Source organism: Schistocerca piceifrons, unplaced genomic scaffold (assembly GCF_021461385.2).
Source record: "Schistocerca piceifrons isolate TAMUIC-IGC-003096 unplaced genomic scaffold, iqSchPice1.1 HiC_scaffold_695, whole genome shotgun sequence".
Lineage (NCBI taxonomy): Eukaryota > Metazoa > Arthropoda > Insecta > Orthoptera > Acrididae > Schistocerca > Schistocerca piceifrons.
The window spans coordinates 123317-147011 of NW_025728943.1; the positions used below are offsets into that span (position 1 = coordinate 123317).

General features: G+C 54.2%; 39 non-coding genes across 39 annotated transcripts; all 39 read left to right on the forward strand.

Moving 5' to 3' along the window:
* The first annotated feature begins 370 nt into the window (after window positions 1-370).
* On the forward strand, window positions 371-442 carry Trnae-cuc. The gene has a single exon. It is a non-coding gene; the product is annotated as a tRNA-Glu (tRNA).
* A 374-nt stretch (window positions 443-816) lies between these two features.
* On the forward strand, window positions 817-888 carry Trnah-gug. The gene has a single exon. It is a non-coding gene; the product is annotated as a tRNA-His (tRNA).
* A 747-nt stretch (window positions 889-1635) lies between these two features.
* Window positions 1636-1717, forward strand: Trnal-uag. The gene has a single exon. It is a non-coding gene; the product is annotated as a tRNA-Leu (tRNA).
* Window positions 1718-2162: 445 nt separating this feature from the next.
* On the forward strand, window positions 2163-2234 carry Trnae-cuc. Its single transcript has one exon. It is a non-coding gene; the product is annotated as a tRNA-Glu (tRNA).
* A 374-nt stretch (window positions 2235-2608) lies between these two features.
* Window positions 2609-2680, forward strand: Trnah-gug. The gene has a single exon. It is a non-coding gene; the product is annotated as a tRNA-His (tRNA).
* Window positions 2681-3427: 747 nt separating this feature from the next.
* Trnal-uag lies at window positions 3428-3509 on the forward strand. The gene has a single exon. It is a non-coding gene; the product is annotated as a tRNA-Leu (tRNA).
* A 445-nt stretch (window positions 3510-3954) lies between these two features.
* On the forward strand, window positions 3955-4026 carry Trnae-cuc. Its single transcript has one exon. It is a non-coding gene; the product is annotated as a tRNA-Glu (tRNA).
* A 374-nt stretch (window positions 4027-4400) lies between these two features.
* Window positions 4401-4472, forward strand: Trnah-gug. The gene has a single exon. It is a non-coding gene; the product is annotated as a tRNA-His (tRNA).
* A 747-nt stretch (window positions 4473-5219) lies between these two features.
* On the forward strand, window positions 5220-5301 carry Trnal-uag. The gene has a single exon. It is a non-coding gene; the product is annotated as a tRNA-Leu (tRNA).
* A 445-nt stretch (window positions 5302-5746) lies between these two features.
* On the forward strand, window positions 5747-5818 carry Trnae-cuc. The gene has a single exon. It is a non-coding gene; the product is annotated as a tRNA-Glu (tRNA).
* Window positions 5819-6192: 374 nt separating this feature from the next.
* Trnah-gug lies at window positions 6193-6264 on the forward strand. The gene has a single exon. It is a non-coding gene; the product is annotated as a tRNA-His (tRNA).
* A 747-nt stretch (window positions 6265-7011) lies between these two features.
* On the forward strand, window positions 7012-7093 carry Trnal-uag. The gene has a single exon. It is a non-coding gene; the product is annotated as a tRNA-Leu (tRNA).
* A 445-nt stretch (window positions 7094-7538) lies between these two features.
* Window positions 7539-7610, forward strand: Trnae-cuc. Its single transcript has one exon. It is a non-coding gene; the product is annotated as a tRNA-Glu (tRNA).
* A 374-nt stretch (window positions 7611-7984) lies between these two features.
* Window positions 7985-8056, forward strand: Trnah-gug. Its single transcript has one exon. It is a non-coding gene; the product is annotated as a tRNA-His (tRNA).
* A 747-nt stretch (window positions 8057-8803) lies between these two features.
* Trnal-uag lies at window positions 8804-8885 on the forward strand. The gene has a single exon. It is a non-coding gene; the product is annotated as a tRNA-Leu (tRNA).
* A 445-nt stretch (window positions 8886-9330) lies between these two features.
* Window positions 9331-9402, forward strand: Trnae-cuc. Its single transcript has one exon. It is a non-coding gene; the product is annotated as a tRNA-Glu (tRNA).
* A 374-nt stretch (window positions 9403-9776) lies between these two features.
* On the forward strand, window positions 9777-9848 carry Trnah-gug. Its single transcript has one exon. It is a non-coding gene; the product is annotated as a tRNA-His (tRNA).
* A 747-nt stretch (window positions 9849-10595) lies between these two features.
* Window positions 10596-10677, forward strand: Trnal-uag. Its single transcript has one exon. It is a non-coding gene; the product is annotated as a tRNA-Leu (tRNA).
* A 445-nt stretch (window positions 10678-11122) lies between these two features.
* Trnae-cuc lies at window positions 11123-11194 on the forward strand. Its single transcript has one exon. It is a non-coding gene; the product is annotated as a tRNA-Glu (tRNA).
* A 374-nt stretch (window positions 11195-11568) lies between these two features.
* Window positions 11569-11640, forward strand: Trnah-gug. The gene has a single exon. It is a non-coding gene; the product is annotated as a tRNA-His (tRNA).
* Window positions 11641-12387: 747 nt separating this feature from the next.
* Window positions 12388-12469, forward strand: Trnal-uag. Its single transcript has one exon. It is a non-coding gene; the product is annotated as a tRNA-Leu (tRNA).
* A 445-nt stretch (window positions 12470-12914) lies between these two features.
* On the forward strand, window positions 12915-12986 carry Trnae-cuc. Its single transcript has one exon. It is a non-coding gene; the product is annotated as a tRNA-Glu (tRNA).
* A 547-nt stretch (window positions 12987-13533) lies between these two features.
* On the forward strand, window positions 13534-13605 carry Trnah-gug. The gene has a single exon. It is a non-coding gene; the product is annotated as a tRNA-His (tRNA).
* A 747-nt stretch (window positions 13606-14352) lies between these two features.
* Window positions 14353-14434, forward strand: Trnal-uag. Its single transcript has one exon. It is a non-coding gene; the product is annotated as a tRNA-Leu (tRNA).
* A 445-nt stretch (window positions 14435-14879) lies between these two features.
* On the forward strand, window positions 14880-14951 carry Trnae-cuc. Its single transcript has one exon. It is a non-coding gene; the product is annotated as a tRNA-Glu (tRNA).
* Window positions 14952-15325: 374 nt separating this feature from the next.
* On the forward strand, window positions 15326-15397 carry Trnah-gug. The gene has a single exon. It is a non-coding gene; the product is annotated as a tRNA-His (tRNA).
* A 747-nt stretch (window positions 15398-16144) lies between these two features.
* On the forward strand, window positions 16145-16226 carry Trnal-uag. Its single transcript has one exon. It is a non-coding gene; the product is annotated as a tRNA-Leu (tRNA).
* A 445-nt stretch (window positions 16227-16671) lies between these two features.
* Trnae-cuc lies at window positions 16672-16743 on the forward strand. Its single transcript has one exon. It is a non-coding gene; the product is annotated as a tRNA-Glu (tRNA).
* Window positions 16744-17117: 374 nt separating this feature from the next.
* Window positions 17118-17189, forward strand: Trnah-gug. The gene has a single exon. It is a non-coding gene; the product is annotated as a tRNA-His (tRNA).
* Window positions 17190-17936: 747 nt separating this feature from the next.
* Trnal-uag lies at window positions 17937-18018 on the forward strand. Its single transcript has one exon. It is a non-coding gene; the product is annotated as a tRNA-Leu (tRNA).
* A 445-nt stretch (window positions 18019-18463) lies between these two features.
* On the forward strand, window positions 18464-18535 carry Trnae-cuc. The gene has a single exon. It is a non-coding gene; the product is annotated as a tRNA-Glu (tRNA).
* A 547-nt stretch (window positions 18536-19082) lies between these two features.
* Window positions 19083-19154, forward strand: Trnah-gug. Its single transcript has one exon. It is a non-coding gene; the product is annotated as a tRNA-His (tRNA).
* Window positions 19155-19901: 747 nt separating this feature from the next.
* On the forward strand, window positions 19902-19983 carry Trnal-uag. The gene has a single exon. It is a non-coding gene; the product is annotated as a tRNA-Leu (tRNA).
* A 445-nt stretch (window positions 19984-20428) lies between these two features.
* Trnae-cuc lies at window positions 20429-20500 on the forward strand. Its single transcript has one exon. It is a non-coding gene; the product is annotated as a tRNA-Glu (tRNA).
* Window positions 20501-20874: 374 nt separating this feature from the next.
* Window positions 20875-20946, forward strand: Trnah-gug. The gene has a single exon. It is a non-coding gene; the product is annotated as a tRNA-His (tRNA).
* A 747-nt stretch (window positions 20947-21693) lies between these two features.
* Window positions 21694-21775, forward strand: Trnal-uag. Its single transcript has one exon. It is a non-coding gene; the product is annotated as a tRNA-Leu (tRNA).
* Window positions 21776-22220: 445 nt separating this feature from the next.
* On the forward strand, window positions 22221-22292 carry Trnae-cuc. Its single transcript has one exon. It is a non-coding gene; the product is annotated as a tRNA-Glu (tRNA).
* A 374-nt stretch (window positions 22293-22666) lies between these two features.
* Window positions 22667-22738, forward strand: Trnah-gug. Its single transcript has one exon. It is a non-coding gene; the product is annotated as a tRNA-His (tRNA).
* A 747-nt stretch (window positions 22739-23485) lies between these two features.
* On the forward strand, window positions 23486-23567 carry Trnal-uag. The gene has a single exon. It is a non-coding gene; the product is annotated as a tRNA-Leu (tRNA).
* Window positions 23568-23695: the final 128 nt, after the last annotated feature.

The following is a 23695-nucleotide window of genomic DNA, read 5'->3' on the forward strand; positions in this document are numbered from 1 at the left end:
GTGTAGGTAGCGTGGCCGAGCGGTCTAAGGCGCTGGTTTCAGGCACCATTCTCTTCGGAGGCGTGGGTTCCAATCCCACTCCTGCCAAACGTGTAATGTTTCCTGTGTCGAAGGCAGGTGCACTCATTGCCCGCAAAGGAAACAGCACAACAAGGCGTGAGCGTCTGCTTGGTGAATTGCCGTAGAACAGTGCGTGGTGCAACGACAGGATTTGTAGGCACCTTTTGCTCTCATCATTGCTGGCGTCCGTCTCCCCGAAATGCGTCCGGGGCACGCCGTTCTATAACGCGAGAGAGCGGATTTTTTACAGTTGTCGTCAGTTAACCGTGGGTGGCTGCTGCGTTCGCTGGAAAGAGCACTGCCGTCGTTATCCGGTGTGGTCTAGTGGCTAGGATACCTGGCTCTCACCCAGGAGGCCCGGGTTCGATTCCCGGTACCGGAATCGCGCGTTTTTGTTGCTCCTCTTATGCGACTTGTCTCGACTTTGCTCGACTGACGCTACGCTGACGCGTGCAGAAAGCTACGTTAAGTATGATTCACGGCAACACCTGACGGCGAGAGAGATGAAGCGTCTATCCACTTGTTATCCAGCCACATACCTGTAGTCAAGAGGCTTGGGGGACTGCAAGACATTGCCACGGAGGTGAATGCAGCTAACCACTGTAGTTAGTGTCCTGACAGCGCAGGCACGTTCATTTGCTCGTATACATGTGATGGAGACCGTGTCTCACACTGCTGTGGCGTACACCTTGGCCTAGGCTCTGCTGTGTATCGCCACTTGCATTACAGGCAGCTGCTTTCGCGGGCGCGTCCGTGGCCGTGATCGTCTAGTGGTTAGGACATTGCGTTGTGGCCGCAATAACCCAGGTTCGAATCCTGGTCACGGCAATTTTGAAAGTTTTGCCTTGCTGCCGTTGCAATGACGAGTACTCGAAATGACAGTACTCTCTTGATTTTTTCACTCGTGTTCCGCAGGCCGCAGTTTGCCCTACCACTTCATCCCCAACACGTAATGTCGCCTCCTAGAGCGCAGACGTCCGCTGCTCTCTGTAGTCGAAAAGGGCAGTTGTTTGAAGTGCGATGGATGAGCAGCCAGTCCCAGCAGAACCGGAAGCTGTGGCGTGCACTGTTTGTACAAATGCTAGGAACACTGGCGCACCAAGCAGCGCATGTAGCGTGGCCGAGCGCTTTAAGGCGCTGGTTTAAGGCACCAGACTCTCTGTAGGCGCGGTTTCGAATCCCGTAGCTGCCGGGGGCTTTGCTGTGATCGCGTTAAGCTGCCGCTTAGTCTTCAAGTGTAACCTCCTTGAGCTCACATATGTTTGATACATGGAGCATTCTAGCTCCGCCTGACAGTTACAGCTACGATACTTTAGTGGTTACGGAAAGCCCAGGTTCGAAACCTGGTCACGGCACGAAAACGTCTCTTGACGCTGTCTCCTTAACTGCGACAGCTACAGACAAGTGGCGTCGCTACCATACGGCGGGCACGGCTTTTTCTTGCTGTGGATGGCCTAAAGAGACGCTTCCAGTGGGAGAGCAGTGGAAATACATGGCACGGCGATTGCCAAGATACTTCCATTTCGAAGTGATCTTTGTAGTACAAACGAAACGTTTTGCGGCTGCTGCTCCAACGGTAACGTGGCCGAGCGGTCTAAGGCGCTGGTTTTAGGCACCAGTCTCTTCGGAGGCGTGGGTTCGAATCCCACCGTTGCCACTTTTTACGTCTCATTTTTGTGCCGTTGCGGTGTGTTCTCGTGGGGTAGGACGCAGCTCTTGTGACGCGCGTGTTGTGTAGGTAGCGTGGCCGAGCGGTCTAAGGCGCTGGTTTCAGGCACCATTCTCTTCGGAGGCGTGGGTTCCAATCCCACAGCTGCCAAACGTGTAATGTTTCCTGTGTCGAAGGCAGGTGCACTCATTGCCCGCAAAGGAAACAGCACAACAAGGCGTGAGCGTCTGCTTGGTGAATTGCCGTAGAACAGTGCGTGGTGCAACGACAGGATTTGTAGGCACCTTTTGCTCTCATCATTGCTGGCGTCCGTCTCCCCGAAATGCGTCCGGGGCACGCCGTTCTATAACGCGAGAGAGCGGATTTTTTACAGTTGTCGTCAGTTAACCGTGGGTGGCTGCTGCGTTCGCTGGAAAGAGCACTGCCGTCGTTATCCGGTGTGGTCTAGTGGCTAGGATACCTGGCTCTCACCCAGGAGGCCCGGGTTCGATTCCCGGTACCGGAATCGCGCGTTTTTGTTGCTCCTCTTATGCGACTTGTCTCGACTTTGCTCGACTGACGCTACGCTGACGCGTGCAGAAAGCTACGTTAAGTATGATTCACGGCAACACCTGACGGCGAGAGAGATGAAGCGTCTATCCACTTGTTATCCAGCCACATACCTGTAGTCAAGAGGCTTGGGGGACTGCAAGACATTGCCACGGAGGTGAATGCAGCTAACCACTGTAGTTAGTGTCCTGACAGCGCAGGCACGTTCATTTGCTCGTATACATGTGATGGAGACCGTGTCTCACACTGCTGTGGCGTACACCTTGGCCTAGGCTCTGCTGTGTATCGCCACTTGCATTACAGGCAGCTGCTTTCGCGGGCGCGTCCGTGGCCGTGATCGTCTAGTGGTTAGGACATTGCGTTGTGGCCGCAATAACCCAGGTTCGAATCCTGGTCACGGCAATTTTGAAAGTTTTGCCTTGCTGCCGTTGCAATGACGAGTACTCGAAATGACAGTACTCTCTTGATTTTTTCACTCGTGTTCCGCAGGCCGCAGTTTGCCCTACCACTTCATCCCCAACACGTAATGTCGCCTCCTAGAGCGCAGACGTCCGCTGCTCTCTGTAGTCGAAAAGGGCAGTTGTTTGAAGTGCAATGGATGAGCAGCCAGTCCCAGCAGAACCGGAAGCTGTGGCGTGCACTGTTTGTACAAATGCTAGGAACACTGGCGCACCAAGCAGCGCATGTAGCGTGGCCGAGCGCTTTAAGGCGCTGGTTTAAGGCACCAGACTCTCTGTAGGCGCGGTTTCGAATCCCGTAGCTGCCGGGGGCTTTGCTGTGATCGCGTTAAGCTGCCGCTTTTTCTTCAAGTGTAACCTCCTTGAGCTCACATATGTTTGATACATGGAGCATTCTAGCTCCGCCTGACAGTTACAGCTACGATACTTTAGTGGTTACGGAAAGCCCAGGTTCGAAACCTGGTCACGGCACGAAAACGCCTCTTGACGCTGTCTCCTTAACTGCGACAGCTACAGACAAGTGGCGTCGCTACCATACGGCGGGCACGGCTTTTTCTTGCTGTGGATGGCCTAAAGAGACGCTTCCAGTGGGAGAGCAGTGGAAATACATGGCACGGCGATTGCCAAGATACTTCCATTTCGAAGTGATCTTTGTAGTACAAACGAAACGTTTTGCGGCTGCTGCTCCAACGGTAACGTGGCCGAGCGGTCTAAGGCGCTGGTTTTAGGCACCAGTCTCTTCGGAGGCGTGGGTTCGAATCCCACCGTTGCCACTTTTTACGTCTCATTTTTGTGCCGTTGCGGTGTGTTCTCGTGGGGTAGGACGCAGCTCTTGTGACGCGCGTGTTGTGTAGGTAGCGTGGCCGAGCGGTCTAAGGCGCTGGTTTCAGGCACCATTCTCTTCGGAGGCGTGGGTTCCAATCCCACTCCTGCCAAACGTGTAATGTTTCCTGTGTCGAAGGCAGGTGCACTCATTGCCCGCAAAGGAAACAGCACAACAAGGCGTGAGCGTCTGCTTGGTGAATTGCCGTAGAACAGTGCGTGGTGCAACGACAGGATTTGTAGGCACCTTTTGCTCTCATCATTGCTGGCGTCCGTCTCCCCGAAATGCGTCCGGGGCACGCCGTTCTATAACGCGAGAGAGCGGATTTTTTACAGTTGTCGTCAGTTAACCGTGGGTGGCTGCTGCGTTCGCTGGAAAGAGCACTGCCGTCGTTATCCGGTGTGGTCTAGTGGCTAGGATACCTGGCTCTCACCCAGGAGGCCCGGGTTCGATTCCCGGTACCGGAATCGCGCGTTTTTGTTGCTCCTCTTATGCGACTTGTCTCGACTTTGCTCGACTGACGCTACGCTGACGCGTGCAGAAAGCTACGTTAAGTATGATTCACGGCAACACCTGACGGCGAGAGAGATGAAGCGTCTATCCACTTGTTATCCAGCCACATACCTGTAGTCAAGAGGCTTGGGGGACTGCAAGACATTGCCACGGAGGTGAATGCAGCTAACCACTGTAGTTAGTGTCCTGACAGCGCAGGCACGTTCATTTGCTCGTATACATGTGATGGAGACCGTGTCTCACACTGCTGTGGCGTACACCTTGGCCTAGGCTCTGCTGTGTATCGCCACTTGCATTACAGGCAGCTGCTTTCGCGGGCGCGTCCGTGGCCGTGATCGTCTAGTGGTTAGGACATTGCGTTGTGGCCGCAATAACCCAGGTTCGAATCCTGGTCACGGCAATTTTGAAAGTTTTGCCTTGCTGCCGTTGCAATGACGAGTACTCGAAATGACAGTACTCTCTTGATTTTTTCACTCGTGTTCCGCAGGCCGCAGTTTGCCCTACCACTTCATCCCCAACACGTAATGTCGCCTCCTAGAGCGCAGACGTCCGCTGCTCTCTGTAGTCGAAAAGGGCAGTTGTTTGAAGTGCGATGGATGAGCAGCCAGTCCCAGCAGAACCGGAAGCTGTGGCGTGCACTGTTTGTACAAATGCTAGGAACACTGGCGCACCAAGCAGCGCATGTAGCGTGGCCGAGCGCTTTAAGGCGCTGGTTTAAGGCACCAGACTCTCTGTAGGCGCGGTTTCGAATCCCGTAGCTGCCGGGGGCTTTGCTGTGATCGCGTTAAGCTGCCGCTTAGTCTTCAAGTGTAACCTCCTTGAGCTCACATATGTTTGATACATGGAGCATTCTAGCTCCGCCTGACAGTTACAGCTACGATACTTTAGTGGTTACGGAAAGCCCAGGTTCGAAACCTGGTCACGGCACGAAAACGTCTCTTGACGCTGTCTCCTTAACTGCGACAGCTACAGACAAGTGGCGTCGCTACCATACGGCGGGCACGGCTTTTTCTTGCTGTGGATGGCCTAAAGAGACGCTTCCAGTGGGAGAGCAGTGGAAATACATGGCACGGCGATTGCCAAGATACTTCCATTTCGAAGTGATCTTTGTAGTACAAACGAAACGTTTTGCGGCTGCTGCTCCAACGGTAACGTGGCCGAGCGGTCTAAGGCGCTGGTTTTAGGCACCAGTCTCTTCGGAGGCGTGGGTTCGAATCCCACCGTTGCCACTTTTTACGTCTCATTTTTGTGCCGTTGCGGTGTGTTCTCGTGGGGTAGGACGCAGCTCTTGTGACGCGCGTGTTGTGTAGGTAGCGTGGCCGAGCGGTCTAAGGCGCTGGTTTCAGGCACCATTCTCTTCGGAGGCGTGGGTTCCAATCCCACAGCTGCCAAACGTGTAATGTTTCCTGTGTCGAAGGCAGGTGCACTCATTGCCCGCAAAGGAAACAGCACAACAAGGCGTGAGCGTCTGCTTGGTGAATTGCCGTAGAACAGTGCGTGGTGCAACGACAGGATTTGTAGGCACCTTTTGCTCTCATCATTGCTGGCGTCCGTCTCCCCGAAATGCGTCCGGGGCACGCCGTTCTATAACGCGAGAGAGCGGATTTTTTACAGTTGTCGTCAGTTAACCGTGGGTGGCTGCTGCGTTCGCTGGAAAGAGCACTGCCGTCGTTATCCGGTGTGGTCTAGTGGCTAGGATACCTGGCTCTCACCCAGGAGGCCCGGGTTCGATTCCCGGTACCGGAATCGCGCGTTTTTGTTGCTCCTCTTATGCGACTTGTCTCGACTTTGCTCGACTGACGCTACGCTGACGCGTGCAGAAAGCTACGTTAAGTATGATTCACGGCAACACCTGACGGCGAGAGAGATGAAGCGTCTATCCACTTGTTATCCAGCCACATACCTGTAGTCAAGAGGCTTGGGGGACTGCAAGACATTGCCACGGAGGTGAATGCAGCTAACCACTGTAGTTAGTGTCCTGACAGCGCAGGCACGTTCATTTGCTCGTATACATGTGATGGAGACCGTGTCTCACACTGCTGTGGCGTACACCTTGGCCTAGGCTCTGCTGTGTATCGCCACTTGCATTACAGGCAGCTGCTTTCGCGGGCGCGTCCGTGGCCGTGATCGTCTAGTGGTTAGGACATTGCGTTGTGGCCGCAATAACCCAGGTTCGAATCCTGGTCACGGCAATTTTGAAAGTTTTGCCTTGCTGCCGTTGCAATGACGAGTACTCGAAATGACAGTACTCTCTTGATTTTTTCACTCGTGTTCCGCAGGCCGCAGTTTGCCCTACCACTTCATCCCCAACACGTAATGTCGCCTCCTAGAGCGCAGACGTCCGCTGCTCTCTGTAGTCGAAAAGGGCAGTTGTTTGAAGTGCAATGGATGAGCAGCCAGTCCCAGCAGAACCGGAAGCTGTGGCGTGCACTGTTTGTACAAATGCTAGGAACACTGGCGCACCAAGCAGCGCATGTAGCGTGGCCGAGCGCTTTAAGGCGCTGGTTTAAGGCACCAGACTCTCTGTAGGCGCGGTTTCGAATCCCGTAGCTGCCGGGGGCTTTGCTGTGATCGCGTTAAGCTGCCGCTTTTTCTTCAAGTGTAACCTCCTTGAGCTCACATATGTTTGATACATGGAGCATTCTAGCTCCGCCTGACAGTTACAGCTACGATACTTTAGTGGTTACGGAAAGCCCAGGTTCGAAACCTGGTCACGGCACGAAAACGTCTCTTGACGCTGTCTCCTTAACTGCGACAGCTACAGACAAGTGGCGTCGCTACCATACGGCGGGCACGGCTTTTTCTTGCTGTGGATGGCCTAAAGAGACGCTTCCAGTGGGAGAGCAGTGGAAATACATGGCACGGCGATTGCCAAGATACTTCCATTTCGAAGTGATCTTTGTAGTACAAACGAAACGTTTTGCGGCTGCTGCTCCAACGGTAACGTGGCCGAGCGGTCTAAGGCGCTGGTTTTAGGCACCAGTCTCTTCGGAGGCGTGGGTTCGAATCCCACCGTTGCCACTTTTTACGTCTCATTTTTGTGCCGTTGCGGTGTGTTCTCGTGGGGTAGGACGCAGCTCTTGTGACGCGCGTGTTGTGTAGGTAGCGTGGCCGAGCGGTCTAAGGCGCTGGTTTCAGGCACCATTCTCTTCGGAGGCGTGGGTTCCAATCCCACAGCTGCCAAACGTGTAATGTTTCCTGTGTCGAAGGCAGGTGCACTCATTGCCCGCAAAGGAAACAGCACAACAAGGCGTGAGCGTCTGCTTGGTGAATTGCCGTAGAACAGTGCGTGGTGCAACGACAGGATTTGTAGGCACCTTTTGCTCTCATCATTGCTGGCGTCCGTCTCCCCGAAATGCGTCCGGGGCACGCCGTTCTATAACGCGAGAGAGCGGATTTTTTACAGTTGTCGTCAGTTAACCGTGGGTGGCTGCTGCGTTCGCTGGAAAGAGCACTGCCGTCGTTATCCGGTGTGGTCTAGTGGCTAGGATACCTGGCTCTCACCCAGGAGGCCCGGGTTCGATTCCCGGTACCGGAATCGCGCGTTTTTGTTGCTCCTCTTATGCGACTTGTCTCGACTTTGCTCGACTGACGCTACGCTGACGCGTGCAGAAAGCTACGTTAAGTATGATTCACGGCAACACCTGACGGCGAGAGAGATGAAGCGTCTATCCACTTGTTATCCAGCCACATACCTGTAGTCAAGAGGCTTGGGGGACTGCAAGACATTGCCACGGAGGTGAATGCAGCTAACCACTGTAGTTAGTGTCCTGACAGCGCAGGCACGTTCATTTGCTCGTATACATGTGATGGAGACCGTGTCTCACACTGCTGTGGCGTACACCTTGGCCTAGGCTCTGCTGTGTATCGCCACTTGCATTACAGGCAGCTGCTTTCGCGGGCGCGTCCGTGGCCGTGATCGTCTAGTGGTTAGGACATTGCGTTGTGGCCGCAATAACCCAGGTTCGAATCCTGGTCACGGCAATTTTGAAAGTTTTGCCTTGCTGCCGTTGCAATGACGAGTACTCGAAATGACAGTACTCTCTTGATTTTTTCACTCGTGTTCCGCAGGCCGCAGTTTGCCCTACCACTTCATCCCCAACACGTAATGTCGCCTCCTAGAGCGCAGACGTCCGCTGCTCTCTGTAGTCGAAAAGGGCAGTTGTTTGAAGTGCGATGGATGAGCAGCCAGTCCCAGCAGAACCGGAAGCTGTGGCGTGCACTGTTTGTACAAATGCTAGGAACACTGGCGCACCAAGCAGCGCATGTAGCGTGGCCGAGCGCTTTAAGGCGCTGGTTTAAGGCACCAGACTCTCTGTAGGCGCGGTTTCGAATCCCGTAGCTGCCGGGGGCTTTGCTGTGATCGCGTTAAGCTGCCGCTTTTTCTTCAAGTGTAACCTCCTTGAGCTCACATATGTTTGATACATGGAGCATTCTAGCTCCGCCTGACAGTTACAGCTACGATACTTTAGTGGTTACGGAAAGCCCAGGTTCGAAACCTGGTCACGGCACGAAAACGTCTCTTGACGCTGTCTCCTTAACTGCGACAGCTACAGACAAGTGGCGTCGCTACCATACGGCGGGCACGGCTTTTTCTTGCTGTGGATGGCCTAAAGAGACGCTTCCAGTGGGAGAGCAGTGGAAATACATGGCACGGCGATTGCCAAGATACTTCCATTTCGAAGTGATCTTTGTAGTACAAACGAAACGTTTTGCGGCTGCTGCTCCAACGGTAACGTGGCCGAGCGGTCTAAGGCGCTGGTTTTAGGCACCAGTCTCTTCGGAGGCGTGGGTTCGAATCCCACCGTTGCCACTTTTTACGTCTCATTTTTGTGCCGTTGCGGTGTGTTCTCGTGGGGTAGGACGCAGCTCTTGTGACGCGCGTGTTGTGTAGGTAGCGTGGCCGAGCGGTCTAAGGCGCTGGTTTCAGGCACCATTCTCTTCGGAGGCGTGGGTTCCAATCCCACAGCTGCCAAACGTGTAATGTTTCCTGTGTCGAAGGCAGGTGCACTCATTGCCCGCAAAGGAAACAGCACAACAAGGCGTGAGCGTCTGCTTGGTGAATTGCCGTAGAACAGTGCGTGGTGCAACGACAGGATTTGTAGGCACCTTTTGCTCTCATCATTGCTGGCGTCCGTCTCCCCGAAATGCGTCCGGGGCACGCCGTTCTATAACGCGAGAGAGCGGATTTTTTACAGTTGTCGTCAGTTAACCGTGGGTGGCTGCTGCGTTCGCTGGAAAGAGCACTGCCGTCGTTATCCGGTGTGGTCTAGTGGCTAGGATACCTGGCTCTCACCCAGGAGGCCCGGGTTCGATTCCCGGTACCGGAATCGCGCGTTTTTGTTGCTCCTCTTATGCGACTTGTCTCGACTTTGCTCGACTGACGCTACGCTGACGCGTGCAGAAAGCTACGTTAAGTATGATTCACGGCAACACCTGACGGCGAGAGAGATGAAGCGTCTATCCACTTGTTATCCAGCCACATACCTGTAGTCAAGAGGCTTGGGGGACTGCAAGACATTGCCACGGAGGTGAATGCAGCTAACCACTGTAGTTAGTGTCCTGACAGCGCAGGCACGTTCATTTGCTCGTATACATGTGATGGAGACCGTGTCTCACACTGCTGTGGCGTACACCTTGGCCTAGGCTCTGCTGTGTATCGCCACTTGCATTACAGGCAGCTGCTTTCGCGGGCGCGTCCGTGGCCGTGATCGTCTAGTGGTTAGGACATTGCGTTGTGGCCGCAATAACCCAGGTTCGAATCCTGGTCACGGCAATTTTGAAAGTTTTGCCTTGCTGCCGTTGCAATGACGAGTACTCGAAATGACAGTACTCTCTTGATTTTTTCACTCGTGTTCCGCAGGCCGCAGTTTGCCCTACCACTTCATCCCCAACACGTAATGTCGCCTCCTAGAGCGCAGACGTCCGCTGCTCTCTGTAGTCGAAAAGGGCAGTTGTTTGAAGTGCGATGGATGAGCAGCCAGTCCCAGCAGAACCGGAAGCTGTGGCGTGCACTGTTTGTACAAATGCTAGGAACACTGGCGCACCAAGCAGCGCATGTAGCGTGGCCGAGCGCTTTAAGGCGCTGGTTTAAGGCACCAGACTCTCTGTAGGCGCGGTTTCGAATCCCGTAGCTGCCGGGGGCTTTGCTGTGATCGCGTTAAGCTGCCGCTTAGTCTTCAAGTGTAACCTCCTTGAGCTCACATATGTTTGATACATGGAGCATTCTAGCTCCGCCTGACAGTTACAGCTACGATACTTTAGTGGTTACGGAAAGCCCAGGTTCGAAACCTGGTCACGGCACGAAAACGTCTCTTGACGCTGTCTCCTTAACTGCGACAGCTACAGACAAGTGGCGTCGCTACCATACGGCGGGCACGGCTTTTTCTTGCTGTGGATGGCCTAAAGAGACGCTTCCAGTGGGAGAGCAGTGGAAATACATGGCACGGCGATTGCCAAGATACTTCCATTTCGAAGTGATCTTTGTAGTACAAACGAAACGTTTTGCGGCTGCTGCTCCAACGGTAACGTGGCCGAGCGGTCTAAGGCGCTGGTTTTAGGCACCAGTCTCTTCGGAGGCGTGGGTTCGAATCCCACCGTTGCCACTTTTTACGTCTCATTTTTGTGCCGTTGCGGTGTGTTCTCGTGGGGTAGGACGCAGCTCTTGTGACGCGCGTGTTGTGTAGGTAGCGTGGCCGAGCGGTCTAAGGCGCTGGTTTCAGGCACCATTCTCTTCGGAGGCGTGGGTTCCAATCCCACTCCTGCCAAACGTGTAATGTTTCCTGTGTCGAAGGCAGGTGCACTCATTGCCCGCAAAGGAAACAGCACAACAAGGCGTGAGCGTCTGCTTGGTGAATTGCCGTAGAACAGTGCGTGGTGCAACGACAGGATTTGTAGGCACCTTTTGCTCTCATCATTGCTGGCGTCCGTCTCCCCGAAATGCGTCCGGGGCACGCCGTTCTATAACGCGAGAGAGCGGATTTTTTACAGTTGTCGTCAGTTAACCGTGGGTGGCTGCTGCGTTCGCTGGAAAGAGCACTGCCGTCGTTATCCGGTGTGGTCTAGTGGCTAGGATACCTGGCTCTCACCCAGGAGGCCCGGGTTCGATTCCCGGTACCGGAATCGCGCGTTTTTGTTGCTCCTCTTATGCGACTTGTCTCGACTTTGCTCGACTGACGCTACGCTGACGCGTGCAGAAAGCTACGTTAAGTATGATTCACGGCAACACCTGACGGCGAGAGAGATGAAGCGTCTATCCACTTGTTATCCAGCCACATACCTGTAGTCAAGAGGCTTGGGGGACTGCAAGACATTGCCACGGAGGTGAATGCAGCTAACCACTGTAGTTAGTGTCCTGACAGCGCAGGCACGTTCATTTGCTCGTATACATGTGATGGAGACCGTGTCTCACACTGCTGTGGCGTACACCTTGGCCTAGGCTCTGCTGTGTATCGCCACTTGCATTACAGGCAGCTGCTTTCGCGGGCGCGTCCGTGGCCGTGATCGTCTAGTGGTTAGGACATTGCGTTGTGGCCGCAATAACCCAGGTTCGAATCCTGGTCACGGCAATTTTGAAAGTTTTGCCTTGCTGCCGTTGCAATGACGAGTACTCGAAATGACAGTACTCTCTTGATTTTTTCACTCGTGTTCCGCAGGCCGCAGTTTGCCCTACCACTTCATCCCCAACACGTAATGTCGCCTCCTAGAGCGCAGACGTCCGCTGCTCTCTGTAGTCGAAAAGGGCAGTTGTTTGAAGTGCGATGGATGAGCAGCCAGTCCCAGCAGAACCGGAAGCTGTGGCGTGCACTGTTTGTACAAATGCTAGGAACACTGGCGCACCAAGCAGCGCATGTAGCGTGGCCGAGCGCTTTAAGGCGCTGGTTTAAGGCACCAGACTCTCTGTAGGCGCGGTTTCGAATCCCGTAGCTGCCGGGGGCTTTGCTGTGATCGCGTTAAGCTGCCGCTTTTTCTTCAAGTGTAACCTCCTTGAGCTCACATATGTTTGATACATGGAGCATTCTAGCTCCGCCTGACAGTTACAGCTACGATACTTTAGTGGTTACGGAAAGCCCAGGTTCGAAACCTGGTCACGGCACGAAAACGTCTCTTGACGCTGTCTCCTTAACTGCGACAGCTACAGACAAGTGGCGTCGCTACCATACGGCGGGCACGGCTTTTTCTTGCTGTGGATGGCCTAAAGAGACGCTTCCAGTGGGAGAGCAGTGGAAATACATGGCACGGCGATTGCCAAGATACTTCCATTTCGAAGTGATCTTTGTAGTACAAACGAAACGTTTTGCGGCTGCTGCTCCAACGGTAACGTGGCCGAGCGGTCTAAGGCGCTGGTTTTAGGCACCAGTCTCTTCGGAGGCGTGGGTTCGAATCCCACCGTTGCCACTTTTTACGTCTCATTTTTGTGCCGTTGCGGTGTGTTCTCGTGGGGTAGGACGCAGCTCTTGTGACGCGCGTGTTGTGTAGGTAGCGTGGCCGAGCGGTCTAAGGCGCTGGTTTCAGGCACCATTCTCTTCGGAGGCGTGGGTTCCAATCCCACTCCTGCCAAACGTGTAATGTTTCCTGTGTCGAAGGCAGGTGCACTCATTGCCCGCAAAGGAAACAGCACAACAAGGCGTGAGCGTCTGCTTGGTGAATTGCCGTAGAACAGTGCGTGGTGCAACGACAGGATTTGTAGGCACCTTTTGCTCTCATCATTGCTGGCGTCCGTCTCCCCGAAATGCGTCCGGGGCACGCCGTTCTATAACGCGAGAGAGCGGATTTTTTACAGTTGTCGTCAGTTAACCGTGGGTGGCTGCTGCGTTCGCTGGAAAGAGCACTGCCGTCGTTATCCGGTGTGGTCTAGTGGCTAGGATACCTGGCTCTCACCCAGGAGGCCCGGGTTCGATTCCCGGTACCGGAATCGCGCGTTTTTGTTGCTCCTCTTATGCGACTTGTCTCGACTTTGCTCGACTGACGCTACGCTGACGCGTGCAGAAAGCTACGTTAAGTATGATTCACGGCAACACCTGACGGCGAGAGAGATGAAGCGTCTATCCACTTGTTATCCAGCCACATACCTGTAGTCAAGAGGCTTGGGGGACTGCAAGACATTGCCACGGAGGTGAATGCAGCTAACCACTCGACTGACGCTACGCTGACGCGTTCAGAAAGCTACGTTAAGTATGATTCACGGCAACACCTGACGGCGAGAGAGATGAAGCGTCTATCCACTTGTTATCCAGCCACATACCTGTAGTCAAGAGGCTTGGGGGACTGCAAGACATTGCCACGGAGGTGAATGCAGCTAACCACTGTAGTTAGTGTCCTGACAGCGCAGGCACGTTCATTTGCTCGTATACATGTGATGGAGACCGTGTCTCACACTGCTGTGGCGTACACCTTGGCCTAGGCTCTGCTGTGTATCGCCACTTGCATTACAGGCAGCTGCTTTCGCGGGCGCGTCCGTGGCCGTGATCGTCTAGTGGTTAGGACATTGCGTTGTGGCCGCAATAACCCAGGTTCGAATCCTGGTCACGGCAATTTTGAAAGTTTTGCCTTGCTGCCGTTGCAATGACGAGTACTCGAAATGACAGTACTCTCTTGATTTTTTCACTCGTGTTCCGCAGGCCGCAGTTTGCCCTACCACTTCATCCCCAACACGTAATGTCGCCTCCTAGAGCGCAGACGTCCGCTGCTCTCTGTAGTCGAAAAGGGCAGTTGTTTGAAGTGCGATGGATGAGCAGCCAGTCCCAGCAGAACCGGAAGCTGTGGCGTGCACTGTTTGTACAAATGCTAGGAACACTGGCGCACCAAGCAGCGCATGTAGCGTGGCCGAGCGCTTTAAGGCGCTGGTTTAAGGCACCAGACTCTCTGTAGGCGCGGTTTCGAATCCCGTAGCTGCCGGGGGCTTTGCTGTGATCGCGTTAAGCTGCCGCTTAGTCTTCAAGTGTAACCTCCTTGAGCTCACATATGTTTGATACATGGAGCATTCTAGCTCCGCCTGACAGTTACAGCTACGATACTTTAGTGGTTACGGAAAGCCCAGGTTCGAAACCTGGTCACGGCACGAAAACGTCTCTTGACGCTGTCTCCTTAACTGCGACAGCTACAGACAAGTGGCGTCGCTACCATACGGCGGGCACGGCTTTTTCTTGCTGTGGATGGCCTAAAGAGACGCTTCCAGTGGGAGAGCAGTGGAAATACATGGCACGGCGATTGCCAAGATACTTCCATTTCGAAGTGATCTTTGTAGTACAAACGAAACGTTTTGCGGCTGCTGCTCCAACGGTAACGTGGCCGAGCGGTCTAAGGCGCTGGTTTTAGGCACCAGTCTCTTCGGAGGCGTGGGTTCGAATCCCACCGTTGCCACTTTTTACGTCTCATTTTTGTGCCGTTGCGGTGTGTTCTCGTGGGGTAGGACGCAGCTCTTGTGACGCGCGTGTTGTGTAGGTAGCGTGGCCGAGCGGTCTAAGGCGCTGGTTTCAGGCACCATTCTCTTCGGAGGCGTGGGTTCCAATCCCACTCCTGCCAAACGCGTAATGTTTCCTGTGTCGAAGGCAGGTGCACTCATTGCCCGCAAAGGAAACAGCACAACAAGGCGTGAGCGTCTGCTTGGTGAATTGCCGTAGAACAGTGCGTGGTGCAACGACAGGATTTGTAGGCACCTTTTGCTCTCATCATTGCTGGCGTCCGTCTCCCCGAAATGCGTCCGGGGCACGCCGTTCTATAACGCGAGAGAGCGGATTTTTTACAGTTGTCGTCAGTTAACCGTGGGTGGCTGCTGCGTTCGCTGGAAAGAGCACTGCCGTCGTTATCCGGTGTGGTCTAGTGGCTAGGATACCTGGCTCTCACCCAGGAGGCCCGGGTTCGATTCCCGGTACCGGAATCGCGCGTTTTTGTTGCTCCTCTTATGCGACTTGTCTCGACTTTGCTCGACTGACGCTACGCTGACGCGTGCAGAAAGCTACGTTAAGTATGATTCACGGCAACACCTGACGGCGAGAGAGATGAAGCGTCTATCCACTTGTTATCCAGCCACATACCTGTAGTCAAGAGGCTTGGGGGACTGCAAGACATTGCCAAGGAGGTGAATGCAGCTAACCACTGTAGTTAGTGTCCTGACAGCGCAGGCACGTTCATTTGCTCGTATACATGTGATGGAGACCGTGTCTCACACTGCTGTGGCGTACACCTTGGCCTAGGCTCTGCTGTGTATCGCCACTTGCATTACAGGCAGCTGCTTTCGCGGGCGCGTCCGTGGCCGTGATCGTCTAGTGGTTAGGACATTGCGTTGTGGCCGCAATAACCCAGGTTCGAATCCTGGTCACGGCAATTTTGAAAGTTTTGCCTTGCTGCCGTTGCAATGACGAGTACTCGAAATGACAGTACTCTCTTGATTTTTTCACTCGTGTTCCGCAGGCCGCAGTTTGCCCTACCACTTCATCCCCAACACGTAATGTCGCCTCCTAGAGCGCAGACGTCCGCTGCTCTCTGTAGTCGAAAAGGGCAGTTGTTTGAAGTGCGATGGATGAGCAGCCAGTCCCAGCAGAACCGGAAGCTGTGGCGTGCACTGTTTGTACAAATGCTAGGAACACTGGCGCACCAAGCAGCGCATGTAGCGTGGCCGAGCGCTTTAAGGCGCTGGTTTAAGGCACCAGACTCTCTGTAGGCGCGGTTTCGAATCCCGTAGCTGCCGGGGGCTTTGCTGTGATCGCGTTAAGCTGCCGCTTAGTCTTCAAGTGTAACCTCCTTGAGCTCACATATGTTTGATACATGGAGCATTCTAGCTCCGCCTGACAGTTACAGCTACGATACTTTAGTGGTTACGGAAAGCCCAGGTTCGAAACCTGGTCACGGCACGAAAACGTCTCTTGACGCTGTCTCCTTAACTGCGACAGCTACAGACAAGTGGCGTCGCTACCATACGGCGGGCACGGCTTTTTCTTGCTGTGGATGGCCTAAAGAGACGCTTCCAGTGGGAGAGCAGTGGAAATACATGGCACGGCGATTGCCAAGATACTTCCATTTCGAAGTGATCTTTGTAGTACAAACGAAACGTTTTGCGGCTGCTGCTCCAACGGTAACGTGGCCGAGCGGTCTAAGGCGCTGGTTTTAGGCACCAGTCTCTTCGGAGGCGTGGGTTCGAATCCCACCGTTGCCACTTTTTACGTCTCATTTTTGTGCCGTTGCGGTGTGTTCTCGTGGGGTAGGACGCAGCTCTTGTGACGCGCGTGTTGTGTAGGTAGCGTGGCCGAGCGGTCTAAGGCGCTGGTTTCAGGCACCATTCTCTTCGGAGGCGTGGGTTCCAATCCCACAGCTGCCAAACGTGTAATGTTTCCTGTGTCGAAGGCAGGTGCACTCATTGCCCGCAAAGGAAACAGCACAACAAGGCGTGAGCGTCTGCTTGGTGAATTGCCGTAGAACAGTGCGTGGTGCAACGACAGGATTTGTAGGCACCTTTTGCTCTCATCATTGCTGGCGTCCGTCTCCCCGAAATGCGTCCGGGGCACGCCGTTCTATAACGCGAGAGAGCGGATTTTTTACAGTTGTCGTCAGTTAACCGTGGGTGGCTGCTGCGTTCGCTGGAAAGAGCACTGCCGTCGTTATCCGGTGTGGTCTAGTGGCTAGGATACCTGGCTCTCACCCAGGAGGCCCGGGTTCGATTCCCGGTACCGGAATCGCGCGTTTTTGTTGCTCCTCTTATGCGACTTGTCTCGACTTTGCTCGACTGACGCTACGCTGACGCGTGCAGAAAGCTACGTTAAGTATGATTCACGGCAACACCTGACGGCGAGAGAGATGAAGCGTCTATCCACTTGTTATCCAGCCACATACCTGTAGTCAAGAGGCTTGGGGGACTGCAAGACATTGCCACGGAGGTGAATGCAGCTAACCACTGTAGTTAGTGTCCTGACAGCGCAGGCACGTTCATTTGCTCGTATACATGTGATGGAGACCGTGTCTCACACTGCTGTGGCGTACACCTTGGCCTAGGCTCTGCTGTGTATCGCCACTTGCATTACAGGCAGCTGCTTTCGCGGGCGCGTCCGTGGCCGTGATCGTCTAGTGGTTAGGACATTGCGTTGTGGCCGCAATAACCCAGGTTCGAATCCTGGTCACGGCAATTTTGAAAGTTTTGCCTTGCTGCCGTTGCAATGACGAGTACTCGAAATGACAGTACTCTCTTGATTTTTTCACTCGTGTTCCGCAGGCCGCAGTTTGCCCTACCACTTCATCCCCAACACGTAATGTCGCCTCCTAGAGCGCAGACGTCCGCTGCTCTCTGTAGTCGAAAAGGGCAGTTGTTTGAAGTGCGATGGATGAGCAGCCAGTCCCAGCAGAACCGGAAGCTGTGGCGTGCACTGTTTGTACAAATGCTAGGAACACTGGCGCACCAAGCAGCGCATGTAGCGTGGCCGAGCGCTTTAAGGCGCTGGTTTAAGGCACCAGACTCTCTGTAGGCGCGGTTTCGAATCCCGTAGCTGCCGGGGGCTTTGCTGTGATCGCGTTAAGCTGCCGCTTTTTCTTCAAGTGTAACCTCCTTGAGCTCACATATGTTTGATACATGGAGCATTCTAGCTCCGCCTGACAGTTACAGCTACGATACTTTAGTGGTTACGGAAAGCCCAGGTTCGAAACCTGGTCACGGCACGAAAACGTCTCTTGACGCTGTCTCCTTAACTGCGACAGCTACAGACAAGTGGCGTCGCTACCATACGGCGGGCACGGCTTTTTCTTGCTGTGGATGGCCTAAAGAGACGCTTCCAGTGGGAGAGCAGTGGAAATACATGGCACGGCGATTGCCAAGATACTTCCATTTCGAAGTGATCTTTGTAGTACAAACGAAACGTTTTGCGGCTGCTGCTCCAACGGTAACGTGGCCGAGCGGTCTAAGGCGCTGGTTTTAGGCACCAGTCTCTTCGGAGGCGTGGGTTCGAATCCCACCGTTGCCACTTTTTACGTCTCATTTTTGTGCCGTTGCGGTGTGTTCTCGTGGGGTAGGACGCAGCTCTTGTGACGCGCGTGTTGTGTAGGTAGCGTGGCCGAGCGGTCTAAGGCGCTGGTTTCAGGCACCATTCTCTTCGGAGGCGTGGGTTCCAATCCCACTCCTGCCAAACGTGTAATGTTTCCTGTGTCGAAGGCAGGTGCACTCATTGCCCGCAAAGGAAACAGCACAACAAGGCGTGAGCGTCTGCTTGGTGAATTGCCGTAGAACAGTGCGTGGTGCAACGACAGGATTTGTAGGCACCTTTTGCTCTCATCATTGCTGGCGTCCGTCTCCCCGAAATGCGTCCGGGGCACGCCGTTCTATAACGCGAGAGAGCGGATTTTTTACAGTTGTCGTCAGTTAACCGTGGGTGGCTGCTGCGTTCGCTGGAAAGAGCACTGCCGTCGTTATCCGGTGTGGTCTAGTGGCTAGGATACCTGGCTCTCACCCAGGAGGCCCGGGTTCGATTCCCGGTACCGGAATCGCGCGTTTTTGTTGCTCCTCTTATGCGACTTGTCTCGACTTTGCTCGACTGACGCTACGCTGACGCGTGCAGAAAGCTACGTTAAGTATGATTCACGGCAACACCTGACGGCGAGAGAGATGAAGCGTCTATCCACTTGTTATCCAGCCACATACCTGTAGTCAAGAGGCTTGGGGGACTGCAAGACATTGCCACGGAGGTGAATGCAGCTAACCACTCGACTGACGCTACGCTGACGCGTGCAGAAAGCTACGTTAAGTATGATTCACGGCAACACCTGACGGCGAGAGAGATGAAGCGTCTATCCACTTGTTATCCAGCCACATACCTGTAGTCAAGAGGCTTGGGGGACTGCAAGACATTGCCACGGAGGTGAATGCAGCTAACCACTGTAGTTAGTGTCCTGACAGCGCAGGCACGTTCATTTGCTCGTATACATGTGATGGAGACCGTGTCTCACACTGCTGTGGCGTACACCTTGGCCTAGGCTCTGCTGTGTATCGCCACTTGCATTACAGGCAGCTGCTTTCGCGGGCGCGTCCGTGGCCGTGATCGTCTAGTGGTTAGGACATTGCGTTGTGGCCGCAATAACCCAGGTTCGAATCCTGGTCACGGCAATTTTGAAAGTTTTGCCTTGCTGCCGTTGCAATGACGAGTACTCGAAATGACAGTACTCTCTTGATTTTTTCACTCGTGTTCCGCAGGCCGCAGTTTGCCCTACCACTTCATCCCCAACACGTAATGTCGCCTCCTAGAGCGCAGACGTCCGCTGCTCTCTGTAGTCGAAAAGGGCAGTTGTTTGAAGTGCGATGGATGAGCAGCCAGTCCCAGCAGAACCGGAAGCTGTGGCGTGCACTGTTTGTACAAATGCTAGGAACACTGGCGCACCAAGCAGCGCATGTAGCGTGGCCGAGCGCTTTAAGGCGCTGGTTTAAGGCACCAGACTCTCTGTAGGCGCGGTTTCGAATCCCGTAGCTGCCGGGGGCTTTGCTGTGATCGCGTTAAGCTGCCGCTTAGTCTTCAAGTGTAACCTCCTTGAGCTCACATATGTTTGATACATGGAGCATTCTAGCTCCGCCTGACAGTTACAGCTACGATACTTTAGTGGTTACGGAAAGCCCAGGTTCGAAACCTGGTCACGGCACGAAAACGTCTCTTGACGCTGTCTCCTTAACTGCGACAGCTACAGACAAGTGGCGTCGCTACCATACGGCGGGCACGGCTTTTTCTTGCTGTGGATGGCCTAAAGAGACGCTTCCAGTGGGAGAGCAGTGGAAATACATGGCACGGCGATTGCCAAGATACTTCCATTTCGAAGTGATCTTTGTAGTACAAACGAAACGTTTTGCGGCTGCTGCTCCAACGGTAACGTGGCCGAGCGGTCTAAGGCGCTGGTTTTAGGCACCAGTCTCTTCGGAGGCGTGGGTTCGAATCCCACCGTTGCCACTTTTTACGTCTCATTTTTGTGCCGTTGCGGTGTGTTCTCGTGGGGTAGGACGCAGCTCTTGTGACGCGCGTGTTGTGTAGGTAGCGTGGCCGAGCGGTCTAAGGCGCTGGTTTCAGGCACCATTCTCTTCGGAGGCGTGGGTTCCAATCCCACTCCTGCCAAACGCGTAATGTTTCCTGTGTCGAAGGCAGGTGCACTCATTGCCCGCAAAGGAAACAGCACAACAAGGCGTGAGCGTCTGCTTGGTGAATTGCCGTAGAACAGTGCGTGGTGCAACGACAGGATTTGTAGGCACCTTTTGCTCTCATCATTGCTGGCGTCCGTCTCCCCGAAATGCGTCCGGGGCACGCCGTTCTATAACGCGAGAGAGCGGATTTTTTACAGTTGTCGTCAGTTAACCGTGGGTGGCTGCTGCGTTCGCTGGAAAGAGCACTGCCGTCGTTATCCGGTGTGGTCTAGTGGCTAGGATACCTGGCTCTCACCCAGGAGGCCCGGGTTCGATTCCCGGTACCGGAATCGCGCGTTTTTGTTGCTCCTCTTATGCGACTTGTCTCGACTTTGCTCGACTGACGCTACGCTGACGCGTGCAGAAAGCTACGTTAAGTATGATTCACGGCAACACCTGACGGCGAGAGAGATGAAGCGTCTATCCACTTGTTATCCAGCCACATACCTGTAGTCAAGAGGCTTGGGGGACTGCAAGACATTGCCACGGAGGTGAATGCAGCTAACCACTGTAGTTAGTGTCCTGACAGCGCAGGCACGTTCATTTGCTCGTATACATGTGATGGAGACCGTGTCTCACACTGCTGTGGCGTACACCTTGGCCTAGGCTCTGCTGTGTATCGCCACTTGCATTACAGGCAGCTGCTTTCGCGGGCGCGTCCGTGGCCGTGATCGTCTAGTGGTTAGGACATTGCGTTGTGGCCGCAATAACCCAGGTTCGAATCCTGGTCACGGCAATTTTGAAAGTTTTGCCTTGCTGCCGTTGCAATGACGAGTACTCGAAATGACAGTACTCTCTTGATTTTTTCACTCGTGTTCCGCAGGCCGCAGTTTGCCCTACCACTTCATCCCCAACACGTAATGTCGCCTCCTAGAGCGCAGACGTCCGCTGCTCTCTGTAGTCGAAAAGGGCAGTTGTTTGAAGTGCGATGGATGAGCAGCCAGTCCCAGCAGAACCGGAAGCTGTGGCGTGCACTGTTTGTACAAATGCTAGGAACACTGGCGCACCAAGCAGCGCATGTAGCGTGGCCGAGCGCTTTAAGGCGCTGGTTTAAGGCACCAGACTCTCTGTAGGCGCGGTTTCGAATCCCGTAGCTGCCGGGGGCTTTGCTGTGATCGCGTTAAGCTGCCGCTTAGTCTTCAAGTGTAACCTCCTTGAGCTCACATATGTTTGATACATGGAGCATTCTAGCTCCGCCTGACAGTTACAGCTACGATACTTTAGTGGTTACGGAAAGCCCAGGTTCGAAACCTGGTCACGGCACGAAAACGTCTCTTGACGCTGTCTCCTTAACTGCGACAGCTACAGACAAGTGGCGTCGCTACCATACGGCGGGCACGGCTTTTTCTTGCTGTGGATGGCCTAAAGAGACGCTTCCAGTGGGAGAGCAGTGGAAATACATGGCACGGCGATTGCCAAGATACTTCCATTTCGAAGTGATCTTTGTAGTACAAACGAAACGTTTTGCGGCTGCTGCTCCAACGGTAACGTGGCCGAGCGGTCTAAGGCGCTGGTTTTAGGCACCAGTCTCTTCGGAGGCGTGGGTTCGAATCCCACCGTTGCCACTTTTTACGTCTCATTTTTGTGCCGTTGCGGTGTGTTCTCGTGGGGTAGGACGCAGCTCTTGTGACGCGCGTGTTGTGTAGGTAGCGTGGCCGAGCGGTCTAAGGCGCTGGTTTCAGGCACCATTCTCTTCGGAGGCGTGGGTTCCAATCCCACAGCTGCCAAACGTGTAATGTTTCCTGTGTCGAAGGCAGGTGCACTCATTGCCCGCAAAGGAAACAGCACAACAAGGCGTGAGCGTCTGCTTGGTGAATTGCCGTAGAACAGTGCGTGGTGCAACGACAGGATTTGTAGGCACCTTTTGCTCTCATCATTGCTGGCGTCCGTCTCCCCGAAATGCGTCCGGGGCACGCCGTTCTATAACGCGAGAGAGCGGATTTTTTACAGTTGTCGTCAGTTAACCGTGGGTGGCTGCTGCGTTCGCTGGAAAGAGCACTGCCGTCGTTATCCGGTGTGGTCTAGTGGCTAGGATACCTGGCTCTCACCCAGGAGGCCCGGGTTCGATTCCCGGTACCGGAATCGCGCGTTTTTGTTGCTCCTCTTATGCGACTTGTCTCGACTTTGCTCGACTGACGCTACGCTGACGCGTGCAGAAAGCTACGTTAAGTATGATTCACGGCAACACCTGACGGCGAGAGAGATGAAGCGTCTATCCACTTGTTATCCAGCCACATACCTGTAGTCAAGAGGCTTGGGGGACTGCAAGACATTGCCACGGAGGTGAATGCAGCTAACCACTGTAGTTAGTGTCCTGACAGCGCAGGCACGTTCATTTGCTCGTATACATGTGATGGAGACCGTGTCTCACACTGCTGTGGCGTACACCTTGGCCTAGGCTCTGCTGTGTATCGCCACTTGCATTACAGGCAGCTGCTTTCGCGGGCGCGTCCGTGGCCGTGATCGTCTAGTGGTTAGGACATTGCGTTGTGGCCGCAATAACCCAGGTTCGAATCCTGGTCACGGCAATTTTGAAAGTTTTGCCTTGCTGCCGTTGCAATGACGAGTACTCGAAATGACAGTACTCTCTTGATTTTTTCACTCGTGTTCCGCAGGCCGCAGTTTGCCCTACCACTTCATCCCCAACACGTAATGTCGCCTCCTAGAGCGCAGACGTCCGCTGCTCTCTGTAGTCGAAAAGGGCAGTTGTTTGAAGTGCGATGGATGAGCAGCCAGTCCCAGCAGAACCGGAAGCTGTGGCGTGCACTGTTTGTACAAATGCTAGGAACACTGGCGCACCAAGCAGCGCATGTAGCGTGGCCGAGCGCTTTAAGGCGCTGGTTTAAGGCACCAGACTCTCTGTAGGCGCGGTTTCGAATCCCGTAGCTGCCGGGGGCTTTGCTGTGATCGCGTTAAGCTGCCGCTTAGTCTTCAAGTGTAACCTCCTTGAGCTCACATATGTTTGATACATGGAGCATTCTAGCTCCGCCTGACAGTTACAGCTACGATACTTTAGTGGTTACGGAAAGCCCAGGTTCGAAACCTGGTCACGGCACGAAAACGTCTCTTGACGCTGTCTCCTTAACTGCGACAGCTACAGACAAGTGGCGTCGCTACCATACGGCGGGCACGGCTTTTTCTTGCTGTGGATGGCCTAAAGAGACGCTTCCAGTGGGAGAGCAGTGGAAATACATGGCACGGCGATTGCCAAGATACTTCCATTTCGAAGTGATCTTTGTAGTACAAACGAAACGTTTTGCGGCTGCTGCTCCAACGGTAACGTGGCCGAGCGGTCTAAGGCGCTGGTTTTAGGCACCAGTCTCTTCGGAGGCGTGGGTTCGAATCCCACCGTTGCCACTTTTTACGTCTCATTTTTGTGCCGTTGCGGTGTGTTCTCGTGGGGTAGGACGCAGCTCTTGTGACGCGCGTGTTGTGTAGGTAGCGTGGCCGAGCGGTCTAAGGCGCTGGTTTCAGGCACCATTCTC